A 16,150-nucleotide genomic window follows, 5' to 3' on the forward strand; every position below is an offset into this window, starting at 1 on the left:
CCTGAGAACAACATGGGCATTGGCATCAAATGGATTTGATGCCAGCCTTTCCCACCTCAGCTCAACAGCATAACTTGACTGATCCTCTATTTTCTTATTTGCAAGTGGGAGGAGGGACATGTTTCAGGAGGAAGGGGCATGGTGTACATGAAGTATCTTGTACATAAACACCAACTATATTCAAGGTACATATTAGTCTTTTATTTGTGGAAAAGAGTGTTTGTGTGAAGAGGTGTGTTTTGTCCTGTTCTGTTTTCAAAATTTATTCCAGTCAATTCTGCCTTTAGTATGTATGTAAGGTTCTAGCTGTTCAATTAACTCCACTAGAATTAAATTTCACAAGAGCAAGTCATTGTTTTCGTAATTGCTGTGCTACCCGCTATTAGAACATTACTTAACGCACGTTGGTAGCTCAATAAATAGTTGTTGGTAGATTCAGTTAATACTCAACATTTTGAGCAACAGTGAGAATGCCTGCTTCTTCTAGAATCTGCTCTTTAATTATACCCTGCCAGAATGCCTCAGGCACCCATCTGAGACTGCTTATATCTTAGATGTGTCCAGTACCCTGAATTAGACTGGAGTCTCCTGACAGCAAGAACATCTCCTGTTTCCTTAAGTACTTCCAAGATCAGCATATCACACATAGCCAACTTATGTTAATACTGACTCTGGCAAATGCTCCCTGTGAGAAAGTGCTGTGACTTTGGTAGAGACCTCTTCCAAGTCTTATTTCTGCCAAGGCTTCTCTTATCTGTCATTAATCACAACCTATCCATTTTCATCCTAATCTCTTCACTCACTGGATACTATAATTTATGAAATTTCCAAACCAGTCAATAAACACATACATACCCATAAAACTAAAATGGACATTTTAATTGGGATTTCATTAAAAAGGCAAATAATAAGCCACTTTTTACCCTCTATCTAGTTTTGTAATTGGCGGTTTTTTGTTGTTTTTTTCTTTCCAAAGTGTATCAGTCACTCCCAGCATACCCGAAGAAACAATAATACTTCTGAAACTTAATTCTAATACCTCTGATTTCATTGGGAAGCCTCTTACTAATCAGAAGAGCTGTTTAAAGTGTACATTCTCCCATAATTTATCTTTCCCCTAATGCTGCAGAGGAAAGCTGTGATGATCAATCACTTCGAGATGGATCCACCTTTTCCCTCCTTGGCTGAATATGAGGAAATAGCAATGAGCATGCATCAAATATTGACGATGGAGATAAGAACTGTGTTCTGTGAAAAAAATACTTTTTCAATATTATTCTCATGACATATTCAGGACATCTATTTTATCATTATTTGGCTGTATAAATCCCCTTCTAAAACATGCTCAGAGTGTCAAGAAATCATTTTATGTATCTATCACATAAGCATATCTGGACAGTCGATTCATGCCCATTTTTCCATGACAGCTTCTCATGTGGGGAAGCTAACATGTCTAAAGTCTTTCTTCCCACAGAGATGAATATAAAGCCAGAGGAATCTTGTTAGAATCTCCTCAGGTTTCTTCCACATATTTTTCTTCCTATCTGAGCCCCTCCTGACTCTAATTCAAGGGGAGTCACAGCCATTCCTCAAGGACATGTGGAGGACACCCAGGTAGGACACTGCCTCAGATTGAAACTCTGTTGGATAGAGCGAAACCGTGACTGTTCTTGTCTTCCTTAATGAAGTGTGTTCCCTTTCCACTCCTATGGCCAGACTAGAAAAAATGTCTGATGTATTTCATTTCAGTATAGGACATGTTCAACCCACAAAAATCAAGTGGGACCAGAACAGGAAAACAAGCAAGAAGGACCCCCTAGCATGGATCTTTGAAGTCAGCATCAAGCAATTGGCCAACTCTTTCCAAGAGTCAAAAACTCAGAGTTAAGAGTGGTTACATTCAAATAAAAGTCTGTAGATAACCTCTGCTTCTGAACAAAATGGAGTAACAGGAATTGCATTGATCTTCCCATACGAAACAAGCAAGAAAACTGGACAAAATATATGTAACAATGCTCTTCATGACATTGAATATTTGTCAACAAATGATAGTGATCCCTAAGAAACACCACACAAATAAGGTAAGCCCCATGATTGCCCCACCTTCCTGCCTTAAAGAGTTTTCAAGCCGTTGTGTAGAGAAGGAGAACTCAGAGAGAGCCAAGAAGACCCTCTGAGTTGAGGAAACAGAGCTGAGATTTGGGAGACCGAGGCAGTCAGAGCTCACACGTGGAGTCCTGGAGTGGAGAAGGATGCAGAGAGAGAGCTCAGGAGACCTGAAGAGGATTGATTCCTCGTGAGTATTCAGAAAATGATCAGTGCATGCATGTGAAAAGCTACACAAAGGCCAGAGAAAGAACCACTTGAAACAATTAGAAATAACAGTACTCTGTGCTCATAAAGTGCTGGGCACACAGTCTAGTCCCAACAGCCAGACCTGGAAACCTCAAACTTCATACCACTGAGAGGAGCACCCAGAGGTCTTTTTGCCTCTACTGCAGTGGGGAATAATTAGAGCTAGACTAAATAATATCCTGGTACCACCTAACAAGTCTAAAAAGCAAAATTTGAAAAAAAATCAAACTATAGCCAAGTACCTTAACTGTGCCCCATAATAGAGTTAAAAATAATAATTATGGGTGCACAAAAATATCCAGAACCCAACAAGGTAAAAGTCACAATATTATCATCCACTAAAAAACAATCAGGCATGAAAAGAAGCAGAAAAATAAGACCCATGATAGGAGAAAAATCAATCAAACTCAAAATTGTTGTGGATGTTTGAATTAGTAGACAAGAACATTGAAACACCTATTATAGTGGTATGTCTCATGTTCCAAAAATTAAATAGTAAGAGGGAGGTATTTTTAAAAGACTCAAATTGAACTTCTAGAGGTAAAAATTTCAGTGTCTGAGATGAAAAGTGTACTGGATGAGTTTAATACTAGATTAGATATTACAGAAAAGAGATTAGTGAATTTGAAAACATAACAATAGAAACAAAAATTTTAAAAAGAGAGAGAGAAAGACTTTAAAAAATAAACAGAAATTAAGTGAACTTTTAAGTGAACTTGGAACAATTTCAAGTATCTACTATATGTACAGCTGAATTCACTAAAGAAGAGAGAGACAAGGGGACAATGGAAATATTTTAATAAGTAATGCACAGAATTTCCCCAGATATGAAAACTATACACCCACACATCTAAGAAGCACAGTGAACTCTAAGTACAACAAATATGAAGAAAACTATACCAAAACACGTATTTAAAAATTAGTCAAAACAAGTGATAATGAAAAAAATCTTAAAAGCAGGTAGGCAAAAAAGACACATTACATGCCAAAGAACAAAGATAAGGATAAAAGATTTATTATCAAGCATAATGTGAGAAGACAGTAAAGCAACATCTTTAAAGTGGTGAAAGAAAAAATAGTCATATCTAGAATTCTATTATCTAGCAATATGATCTTTCAAAAATGAAGATGAAATAAAAACATTTCCAGACATACAGAAGCTGAAAAAATGCATCTATACCAGAATCTCAACACAAGAAATATTAAAGGAAGTCCTCCAGGTAGAAGGAAAAGTGGTCAGATGGAAATATGAATATACAAAGAAAGAGCAATGGAAATAGTAAGTACATGGATAAATATGTAAGAAATGTTTTATATTTTAAATCTCTCTGGGAGATAATTGACTAAAAATCATAAAAATGTAGTATAACATATATCAGTAAAATATATAACAACAAAAGCATAAAAACCAAAAGGAGACAAATGCAAGCATATTAATTTTATAATACTCTTATTTTATATGTGAAATGATATAATAACACTTGAAGTTAGGCTGTGGTAAGAAATATATTATAAGATCAAAAGAAACCACTGAAATAACAAAAACAAGAATTACAACTAAATTATAGCTAAAAAGATGAAATAAAATCATAAAAATCTCAGTCATTCAAAAGAAGGCAGAAAAAATAAACAGAACAAATCATACAACTGGAAAAACAAAGACAATAAACTTAACCACTACCATATTAAAAATTACACTAAGTATAGATTATCTAAATTTACCAAATAAAAGTAAGAAATTGTCAGATTGGATAGAAAAGCAAGCCTCTATTAAGAACACACATAAAATATAAAGAGATAAGTTAAAAGAAAGGACTAGAAACAGATATATCATGTGTACATGAATCAAAAGAAAGCTGGAGTATCTGTATTAATATCAGACAAAGAGAATTTCAGAACAAAATATATAATCATAGACGTCACTTGATAATGACAAAGATGTCAGTTCATAGGGAGGACATAATAACTTCAAGTTTATGCAGCTAATAACAGAGCTTCAAAATACATGAAGCAAAAATTGAGATATTTGAAACGAGAAGTAGACAAATCCAAAGATAAAATAAAGCTTCAAGAGCATTCTTTCAGTAACCAGTACAGAGGAATCAAAAAGGATGTAGAAGACATGGACAAAACCATCAGTCAACTTAACCTAATTGACATTTATAGAATACTTTACCCAACAACAGAATGTATTCTTTTCAAGAATAGTACCTGGAAGAAATTTATAGCACCTATCACCTGTATAAGAAAGAAAGATCTCAAATAAATCAAAACTTGAAGCCCCACCATAAGACATTAGAAAAAAAAAGAGCAAATTAAATCCAATATAAGCAGAAAAGAAAATAAATAAAGATTAGATAGTTAATTGGTGGAATAAAAAAAATAGAAAAACACGAGAGAAAATCAACAAAACCTAAAGCTGGTGCTTGATAAGATCAACAAAATAGGTAAACCTCTAGCCAAACAAATCATTAAAAAAAAATCATGAATAAGAAAAATGACCATCATTACAAATTTTATTCATATTAAGAAAAGGAATTATTATGAATAACTCTATAACAATAAATTTTACACTTAGGTACAATGGACACATTCCTTAAAAGACACATTTCCAAAACTCAAATAAAGAGAAATAAGTAGCATGAGTAGCCCCATATCTATTTTAAAAATTGAACATGTAAATAAAAACCTTTCCATATTAAAAAACTCTGGCTCAGATTGCTTCATTGTGAATTCTATTAAACCTTTAATGAAGAAATAGTGGCAAATCTACACAAACTCTATACAATTATAAAGAAGGCAATGCTTCCAACTCCTTCTATGAAAAATGTTACCCCAATACCAAAATTAGATGCAATCATTAAATAAAACTATAGACTGATACCCCTAAAAATATAGATTCAAAAATTATAAGCAAATTTACACCAATAATATAATAAATAAAAATACATTAACAATACTTTAAAAATATATTAAATATATTAAAATATATATTTAAAAAAATAAAGCAAATTTACACCAATAATATATTAAAAGGATAAAATTATGACCAAATGAGATTTATCCCAGGAATGAAAGGTTGGTTTAACATTTAAAAATTAAAGTAATTCACTGTATTAACAAATTTAAAAATGAATAAACCATGTTATTATGTCTATAGATGCAGAAAAAACATTTAAAAATCCAGTATTCATACTTAATAATGAATATTGAATGTTTTCTGCATAAGATCAGAAACAAGGCAAGGATATCTGCTACTATCACTTCTTTTGACCATTGTATTGGAGGCTCTAGCTGGTGCAATCAAGCAAGAAAAATTAACAAACAACATCTAAATTGAAAAGGAAGAAGTAAAACAATCTTTATTCACAGATGACAGTCATCGGCAGACACAAAAATCTGCTAGAGCTAATAAGAATCTAATAAAATTAATAAAAAGTAATAGAATTCATTGAGTTTGACAAGGTTATAAGATATTTAATAAACAGAATATCAATGGTGTTCCTTTTTGCCAGCAATGAAAAATCGGAAATAAGTAAACAAAATACAATGCCATTTATGTGCCATCAAAAGTATGAAATGTATAGGAACAAACTAGCCAAAAGATGTGCAAGACCTATATACTGAAAACTATAAAACATTGCTGAGCAAAAATAATGAAAATCTAAATAAATGGGAAAATATTCCAAGAGTCAGAAAATTCAATATTGTTAAGATACTTGACTTTGCTCAGTTTAATCTACAGATTCAATATAATCTCAGTCATCTCAACAGGCTGAAGATCTTGACAATTTGATCCTAAAATCCAAATGGAAACGTTAAGGACCTTTAATAACAAAAACAAATCAGAAAAAGATGAGAAAGGTTAAAGAGCTAACACTTCCTGATTTCAAGACATTTTAGTGCTACAGTAATCAAGATAATGTGACATTGGCATAAAGATAAAAGTAACAGAAAATAGACAAACAATAGGCACTTCAAAAACAGATCCACCCAAGTACGGACAACTAATTTTCAACAAAAGCACAAGGACAATTGAATGGAGAAAGAATACTTGACAACAAATGGTGCTTCAACAATTGGACAATATATATGAAAAGACAACCTTAATAACTCACGACACATAAAAAATTAAACTCAAAGTGGATCGAAGACTGAATGTAAAGCCTAACTATAAATCTTCTAGAAGAAAACAAAGTAGAAAATCTTCATAATCTTAGGTTGAACAAAATTTTTTTAGATTCAACACCAAAAGCATGACCTAGAGCCCAGATTGACCCATAAGACTGTCACACTGTCCTTCAGAAATCTCTTCCATGTGAAAGTCCTAAGAGATCTAGATGCATAGAAGACATGATTAGGAAAATACATACTCTTTATGACTTAAGGGTTCTATTCGAGGCCCAGGTAGAAGATCCCTTTGCCCAGACTGGAGGCAGACCTGGGACAAAAGAATAAATGGAAGAGCTGCCTTTGCGCCTTTCCCAGTAATACCACCTTGAAACAATTAGATAATTGCATGCCCTCCACATCAGCCCTCTTCTTTTTTGATTTGTCCTGTTTTGATAGTTTTATAAAACATACAGCAATGGTCAACTGTAATGTCTGTCACTCAGCAGCAGGAACTCATTATACTAGTGGGTTTACCAGAAGGTCAATGAAACAAATTCACTACAAATACATAATAATACACACTGGGAGTTAACATTTGAACAGGATATGAGCAAGTGGGAGCTCACTAAGTGTTATTTGGGGGTTATTTGGTTATTCTCGCTCACCAGGTCCTGCTATGTGCTAATGTTTTCTCTCTAAAAGAGAGCCCAGCTCTCCACCCCTTTTCTTCTTATCTTCAAAGTCTTAGATCTACCTGCAAGGTTGACAGAAGGTGAACCAAGACGCTTTGTGACTGGTGTCTCCTCAGTGATTATCTTGGCTTTGTCTGTAACTTACTCACTCTACTCTCTACGCTGCAGAAACCACACAAAAAGCTAAGTGTTTAAAAACGTTTAAGTAAAAGCAATTACGGGGAAAATGAAATATAAAGAATGTTCTCTAACAATTACAGCCACAGCGGTTTTATCTACTCCTTGTTACAAATTGTTTCTTAACCACATCTCTGTTTCTCAGACCAAATGGATTGCAGCCAACCCAGGATTCTTAATGTGCAATACTTGGCCTAATCATCTGCCTTCCCCTGCCTGGGCTTGCTTTTGTCATGCTCACTGGCCGGCTCTGGGCAATTCTTCCCAGGGGAAAGCAAGGCTCCCAGATGAGTATCCAGTGCTAACAGAGGTTCAGATTCCTGGGTACCCATGCAAACAAGATAGTGACCTCCTTCATGTATATCTTCATTCTTGGTTACTTGTAGGACATATCCCCTCTTTTCCTCTTAGCCTGGCAGACCACACCTTCCCACAGTAACTAATTCTTTTACTAGGAAGCATAATTTTCTCATTTTTTTCTGGCACTCACCTTTAATTTAATAGGTACTAATCACTCTTGGTTCACACCCACCAGCTCACACAGAGAAGGATGTTCTGATGGACCCAGTGACTTTCTGTTCCTTCTTTTATATGTTGAAGTGTATTATCCCTAAACATTCACTTTGCAAAACTATTTGGCAATAGGCACAAAGGTAAATATATGCACATATTAGGACTCAGCCTTTCAAATCCTATAGACCCATCAGAAATGCTCACACATGTTCAGTAAAAGATATGAGGAAAAATGTTTTTAGTCACACTCTTGTAATATCCAAAACAGAAAACAGGAAATAAACCACATGACCCCCTACAATAGACTGGGTAAACTGAAGTATGTTCATACAATGGAATTATCATATAGCAAAGAGAATGAACAAAGTTACACATAACATGGATAAATCTCACAAACAATACTGAGAGAAAGAAGTCTGATATAAAAGAGTTAAAATGGCTTTATTTCATTTTATTATGTATAAAAACAAGCAGTCCTAACTTGTGATGTTAGAAAGTCAGGATCGTGGTTCCTCTTGAGGAAAGAGATTTGCTAGTGACTAGAAAGGGTACAGGAGCAGATTCAGGATATTGGTAAGTTCGTTTCCTTGGTCTGAGTGCAAGCAAGGTACTTAGGTGTGTTTATTTTATAAATATTCATTGAGCTTTTTTTCTTATGATTTATGCACTTTTCATTATTATTTTAGACTTCAGTGAATTGCTTGAATGAATTCAAACGAATTAGTGATGTGCTTACATAAGTTTTTACTGATGGCCCTATATTAGATACATTGATAGAAAAACATATAATTCTCATAAAGGAAAGTAAGTTGAAACTATGGGGGATGGGGCACCTTTTCCAAATGTCACTTTTTAACTTGGTTTTACAGAAGAGAGCCATGGAATCCAGATCCTGGAGAGAATAAAAAGTGGCTTTCCCAAAATTAACAATCTATTTGGTGGTAGAGTTAGTCTGGAAACCAGAAGAGGAATGACTCAGTTTGGCATTCTTTGACCACACAACTTTCCTCTGGATAAGAAAACATCTGAAATTCTCTATAAAACAAATTTTTTTAACTCAATTTATTATTTTTCCACCAAGTATACAAAATTCAAAAGTGTTTACATAATGAAAAATCTCCTGGTTATGACACTTCTGGACTGTGTGTTCCAGTGGCCCAGGCATTTGGGCTGCCTACAGAGACAAGTGGTCCCTCCTGGATGAAAAATCCAAGGTTTCCAGCCAATCACTATTCTTCAGACATACATCTTCCTTACTCTCCGTTTACTGTTCACATTACCTACACCAGTTGCCTGAGCATATTCACATTCAATGGGCTCATTCAATACAATTAACATCTGTCCACGGTACCAAACAACATTTCCATTGTTTTGTTCTACAATAGTATTGGATTAGCCCCACACCATCCAGACTTTCTTACTAAGCTTCCTAATAACCACAAGATTATTAATTTACAAGACTGCTGACCAGAATCACTGAAATGATCAGCCTTGCTTCCTATCCCAAGAATTCATCTACTCAATAGATAAATCTATATAACTCCACACAGAGGCTAGAAACCAAACATCTTCTGACTGGAGTAGGAGTTGGAGGTGGGGGTAGAAGAGATAAAGTTAAATAGTCCTGAAGTCTAACATTCACCACTTGATAGGCCATATTGGTCCTGCTGACCTTTCTTTAAAGCCTCATTTCCTATTTTTTAGCTATAAAATCTGAACAGATTGCATAATATCTCTAAGCCTCTACTTTTTCATCTTTAAAATGGGGATAATAACATCTACGTCATTCGACCTTTGAAAAAATTCAATGAAAAACCTAGAAAGGACACAATCAGTTGAGGTTGGCTATTATTATCATGATAATTATTGTCCTTGCCCTTGTAACTCTATTATCTTGGCTATTGGTTTTCAAACTGCCTTAGAGCAGGTTTTCCTGGAAGCAAACTCTGAGCTAAGGATTCAAATGCAAGTGATTTATTTACTAAGGGACTGTTTGTAGTAGAAACCAGTGCAGGTATTAGGGCAGCAGGATAACACAAGCAAACGGTTAAGGAATGGTATGATTTCAGGTGAAGTCCAGCCTCAGCCTGACCTCAGGAAGAGCTGTGGAATGTAAATTTGCAGCATTTCAGGGCAAAGTTGCCAGGCTTTTTGTATTCCTGCATTTGTCATTGGCTAAGGGGAAGGAGGAAATGGGTAACTGCCTCTGGAAAGTGTAACTTCTGAGAACTTCAGGCTGCCCATTGGGTGAAGCAATTCTGAGAGCCTAAGGACAATCTTCTGAAGGTTTTAGCAGAAAAGCATGGATACACAAAGCCAGTAAAGGAGTTTTGAGAGTCTTTGTGCAGGCTGACAACAGTGTGTACTACAACTTCCTGTGACTGAATTTGTTCGGTCTACTGCTCCTCTCCATGCTCAGTATCTGCCTGTTTGAACCTCTCTAACCAACTGACCACATTTTATTTATTTATTCCCAGCCTATCTGGCTTGAGGCCCAGATGTGTCTTCCAGACCCAGACCTCTATATGCCAGCCCCATGAGAATGGCTCTCAGGCTGATTTCTACTAAGTCAGAAGTCCACCCAACCTTGACAAACTACAGAGCTAACCCCAGCCAGGTTCTATTCCTGCTTTCCTCCCAACTAGCAAGAAGAAAACTGGCATCACACCTGTGTAGAATTGTTAGAATTACCTAGAACTCCTCTTAAAGTCATTTTATTCATTTTCATTAGCTACATATTTTATTTATAAATGCTTATATAACTATATTTTACTTATTAACACTGCATGTGGCTTAGTTTGAAATCATGAGCAGTCATAGAAATAAAAGAATTGAGAACTAAATACCAGTACTTGTAGAACCAGGGAAAATAACTTGTAAACCAAATAAAAATACTAGGAGAAAATGTGCAATATCAAACTTGGCACATACAAACAGGGAAAAATGAATCAAACCAATATAAAAAATCAATTCTCCTCCCCATAATTTATATCAGTTTTTACATATAATAAAATCCTCCCTAAGCAAATAACTAATAAAGCAATAAAACTGTCAGATGCAATAAACAGACCATTTGCCTGGACTATCTAGGAACACTCCCATTCAGAGGCAGATAACCTTATTATATTAAGCTACAAGAAGAAAACATTTATCTATTGTATGATAAACCTGACAAGTGCCTAAATCAGCATCCTAAGAAGACCCTCTGGAAATGCACTTCTACAAAGGCTGATATTTAATTATATCACCCTGAGTGTGAGCTATAATTGCACCTATTATGTGATAGGAACAGGAAAGGGGGAATAGAAATTAACTTCCATTGAACAACAAAGTAATTATCCATTACTGAAGATAAGGTAGGACATCTCCATTGTATTTTAAAGCTGGATTCATGCATCAGTGTTTCTATTGCTTCCTGTACATCTACATGACCGAAAAAGAAGGTCGACCTGAAGCAACAATGCTACCCGAAAGAGGAACTTCCTGACATCTGGAACCTTACACTAGAATGAGCTACAAATATGTCAACTTCAAGATGATATCTTTCTCCTCATCCTGGCCATTCCCTCTTTCTTCACTACCTCCACCTTGACAGTTGCCCAAGCTAGAATACTTAGAATTATTGTTAAGTGCCCTCTTATCCCTTATGTCTATTTGGATGTCAATTCTTAACAATTCTGTGTTTCAAACTCCTGTCAGTTGTGAGCCCTCTTCCCAATTCTCTTTTCCACTGTCTTATTTTAGGTTCTGGCCATTTCATGCAAAGTCAGCTGCATTTGCCTCTTGCCAGTTCTCACCCCCCAACCCCAACCCCCGCAGACTTACGGCTTTCCCAGGTATTGGCAGAACATGGACGTCAAGGTAAACTAAAATGTAGATCTAGTCATGTCACTCTACCATCTTAAAAACGGCCTAAGTTCAACAACAGAGAGTTCAGAAGAAGCCAGACAAGAAAGAATATTTTCAAGGATTCCACTTACAGGAAGTAAAAATAAGTAGTGTTTAGGGATGCATACTTGGATGGCGTATTGTTATCCTATTGGTGTAACACCCAGAACCGTGGTGGCTTAAAACAACACAAATTTTTTATCCTATAGTTCTGGAGGTCCAAAGTCTGAAAAGAATATTACAGAGCTAAAATCAAGGTGTCAACAGAGCTGTGTTTCTTCTGCAGGTGCCAATGGAGAATTCATCCTTTGCTTTACCCTCCAATACAAGACTGTCTGCATTCCTTTGACAGTGGCACCCTTCCAGCCACAGAAGTGGAGATCCCTCCACCCACTGCTTCTGTTACCACATCTCATTCTGTCTTGCCTTCCACTTTCACTTAGAAGCATACCTGTGATTATGTTGGACCCACCTAGATAATCCAGGACAATTTCTCCATTTCAAGATCCTTACCTTAAACACATCTGCAAAGTCCCTTTTGCCATGTAAGGTAACCTATAAACAGGTTTTGGGGATTAGTATGTATCAGGGGGAGGAGGTGCCCATCATAACTATTAAGATCATAAAGAAGTCCAAGGAAGGGATGGCCATGGAAGTCAAAAAAGAGCTCATCTCTATTGGGAAGAAAGAGATTGTGGTGAGAAATAAGCATTCAGAGGCTGGCTTCTAGGAGACCAGAAATTTTCTATTTCCTTAACCAGGTGGTGGTTATGTGAGCATTCACTTTAAAGAATATTTTAAGCCAGACATTTACATCTTATGCATTTTTCATACAGGTATATATTTCATACTTTAAAAAAATGATTTAAAAACCTGCCAAGAAGTATTATATTCTGAATGACTGGTCCTCACTACAGCCCAGCTTCTGTCGCCCATCATTAGGTACTCTCTGCCCTTTCCCCTGGTTTTTCCCCCTCCCTCATCTCACATTCTACCTTCCAGCCTCACCAACCAAAGGATGTTATTTTACACCTTTGTGTCTTTGGACAACAAAGTCTCTCCGCTTGTTCTGCCTTTACCTTCTTTGTTTGGTGAACATTATCACATTCATTAAGCCCAAGCCAGATGGCACATCCCATGTTCAGCCCTCTCTGACTCTCCTGTCTTGCTCCCTTCCAAAGAGATTTAGCCAGTCTATGCCCTGTTTCATCCGTAATCCATCATAACAGTGGCCATGTTCTATTGTGAATTGGTATTTACATCTCTATCTTCTCAGAAAAATCTCTAAATAACTTAGGCATCTATATCTTGGCAAATTGTTTGGCATACTATCTATACTTAATAAATATGCTTTTAAAAAAGAAAAGTATGATCCATTCTACTGTGTGAGAAAGACTAGAGGATGGGGTTAGACCAAGTGGAGGCTGAGAAAACAGAGAGAAGCCAGGTTCACGTAATCATATTCTAGATCCACCAGGACTGATGTAAGGAACTGCAGGTTTGACAATAGGTTTAAATCTATAGTGAACAGACACTTCGCATATAGTTGATTCTCATTAATGATAGTAGTTATGTTCTATAAAGTCACTGGGAATATTGAACCATTGTTCCAAGTAGAAGAAGATGGGGCTGTATTGTGAGGACCAGTTATCCATCTAGAATAACATAATGAAAAGCTTTTAGGCAGGTTTTTACAATCTTTTTGTGTGAAATAGATACATTATTAAAAATGTATAAGACATCCAAATAAGAAATGAAGAAGTAAAACTGTGTCTATTTGCAGATGTCACAATTGTATGTAGAGAAAACCCTAAAGATTCCACCAAAACCTGTTAGAACTGATAAAAAATTTAGTGAAGGTTCAGGATACAAAATCAATACACAAAAATCACTTGCACTGCTATATGCTAATAATGAATTATCAGAAAGAGAAATTAAGAAACCTATCCCATTTACAATTGCATCAAAAAGAATAAAATATCTAGGAATAAATTTAACCAAAATTAGAAATACCTAAAACTGAAAACTTTAAGACATTAATGAAAGATATTGAAGAAGACACTCGTAAATGGAAAGATACCCTATGCTCATGGATTGGAAAAATTCATATTTTTAAAAGTTTTTAATTGACACAATTCAAAGCAATACACAGATTCAGTGAAATCCCTATCAAAACTCCAATGGCATGTTTTACAGAAATAGAAAAAGCAATCTGCTAACTTGTATGGAACTACAGAATACCCCAAATACCCAAAGCAATCTTAAGAAAGAACAAAGCTGGAACATGGTGCTTCTTTGATTTCAAACTATATCACAAAGCTATAGCGAACTAAACTATAAGCATGGTATTGGCATAAAAACAGACACATCAATCAATGGAAAAGAGCCCAGAAATAAACCCTTGTGTAAATGGTCACCTAATTTATGATAAAGGAGACAAGAATAAACAATGAAGAAAGGACAGTCTTTTCAATAAATGGTGCTGGGAAAACAGGACAGCCACATGCAAAAAAATGAGACTCTACCTTTATCTTACACCACACCCAAACATCAGCTCAAAATGGTTTAAAGATTTCAACATAAGACCCGAAACCACAAAAATCCCAGAAGAAAATATAGGCAGGAAGTTCCTTGGTGTCAATCTTCATGATGATTTTTTTAATTTAGCACCAAAAGCAAAAAAAAAGAAAAAAAAATGTGGAACTACATCCAAGTAAAAAGTCTCTGCTCAGCAAAGGAAACCATCAACAAGATGAAAAGGCAACATACAGGAAATATTTACAAATCATTTATCACATAAGCAGTTAATATCCACATATAAAGAACTTGTAAAACAAAACAGCACAAAAACAATTTGATTTAAAGAGTGGGCAGAGGAAATGAATAAACATTTTTCCAAAGAAGACATAAAATGGCTAAAAGGTATGAAAAGGAACTCAATATCACTAACCATTATGGAAAATGCAAAACAAAAACCACAATAATATATCACCTCATACCTGGTAGAATAGCTATTATCAAAAAGAGAAGAAATACTACATATTAGCAAGGATGCAGAGAAAAGGGGAGCCTTGTACACTGTTGGTGAGAATGCAAATCAGATGTAGTCACTATGGGAAACAGTGTAGAGATTCCTCAAAAAATTAAAAATAAAACTACCATATGATACAGCAATTACACTTTTGGATATCTATCCAAAGAAACAAAACACTAACTCAAAAAGATATCTGCACCCCTATCTTCATATTAGCATTATTTACAATAGCCATAACATGGAGTGCCACTGATGAATGAATAGAATATTACTTAACCATGAAAAAGAGGAAACCTTATCATTTGCAACAGCATGGTGGCACTTGAGGGCATTTTGCTAAATGGAATAAGTCAGACAGAAAAAGACAAATAGTGTATGACCCCACTTATATGTGGAATCTAAAAAATTAAAACTAAAAAATTTGATCTTGTAGATACAAACAAAGATTTGTGGTTGCCCAAGTCAGGGGTAGGGTAGTGGAATCAAAAGGTACAAAATTCCAGTTATAAAAGAAATACATCCTGGGGATGTAATGTATAGCATGATAGGTAGTTAATAATACTGTATTGCGTATTTGAAAGTTACTAAGCAAATAAAACTTAAAAGGTCTTGCCACAAGTAAAACATAATTATGTGTGGTAAGATGTCAACTAGACTAATTATGGTGGTCATTTAGCCATATATACCTATATTGAATCATTATGTTGTACACGTGAAATTAATATATTATTATACATCAATTCCATCCCAATTACAAAATAAAGATGCAAGGTTAGTGATCTCTATCATATCCCCCATTGAATTCATCACTCTGGAAGAAAATAAAAAGTGCATAAAATGGTACTGACCATTGTTCCTAGGGGAAATACAGTAAAGTATGTATGAACCTCTGATGACAACACTTTCATCAATGAGTCAATATGTAACCTCGCTTCAGGTGCATTTCTGCTTAAAGATACCTTATTTAATATATATTGTTGATGCATTAACTTGAACTGATGGCCAACAGCACTAACTCATGCCTGAACAATGCTTACTTAAAATAAATGTTTTCCATAAGGTATATCACAGCTTTCTTGTGCTTAGGAACAACTAGGCCTCTGGCACTATCTTAGGGGGCTCTCTGAAACAGCAAAATCATCAATAAACAGCACAAAAATGATAAAAATATGGCACTAAATATGCCCTGAAAAGGATACTTTTTTATAGTATGAAAGCTGAGCATCTCATCATCTTGTTTCATAACAACTGGGAATATGCATATCAGGAGACTGAAATTTTCCGCCACTCAGTGAGTGCCCACATCCCCAAAAGACCATTAACACTGCTGATGTTTATTTGGGGATTACAAATAAATTTTACCAAATAGGTGAAGTCG

At 35.3% G+C, this 16,150-nt stretch overlaps 1 protein-coding gene across 24 annotated transcripts in view; it reads right to left on the minus strand.

Annotated features, from left to right (window-relative positions):
- The window catches only part of LOC118972023 (uncharacterized), a 501,400-nt gene that overhangs the window by 471,167 nt on the left and 14,083 nt on the right, over positions 1-16,150 (minus strand). The window lies entirely within an intron of this gene.

Source organism: Manis javanica, chromosome 12, assembly GCF_040802235.1.
Source record: "Manis javanica isolate MJ-LG chromosome 12, MJ_LKY, whole genome shotgun sequence".
Taxonomy (NCBI): Eukaryota; Metazoa; Chordata; class Mammalia; order Pholidota; family Manidae; genus Manis; species Manis javanica.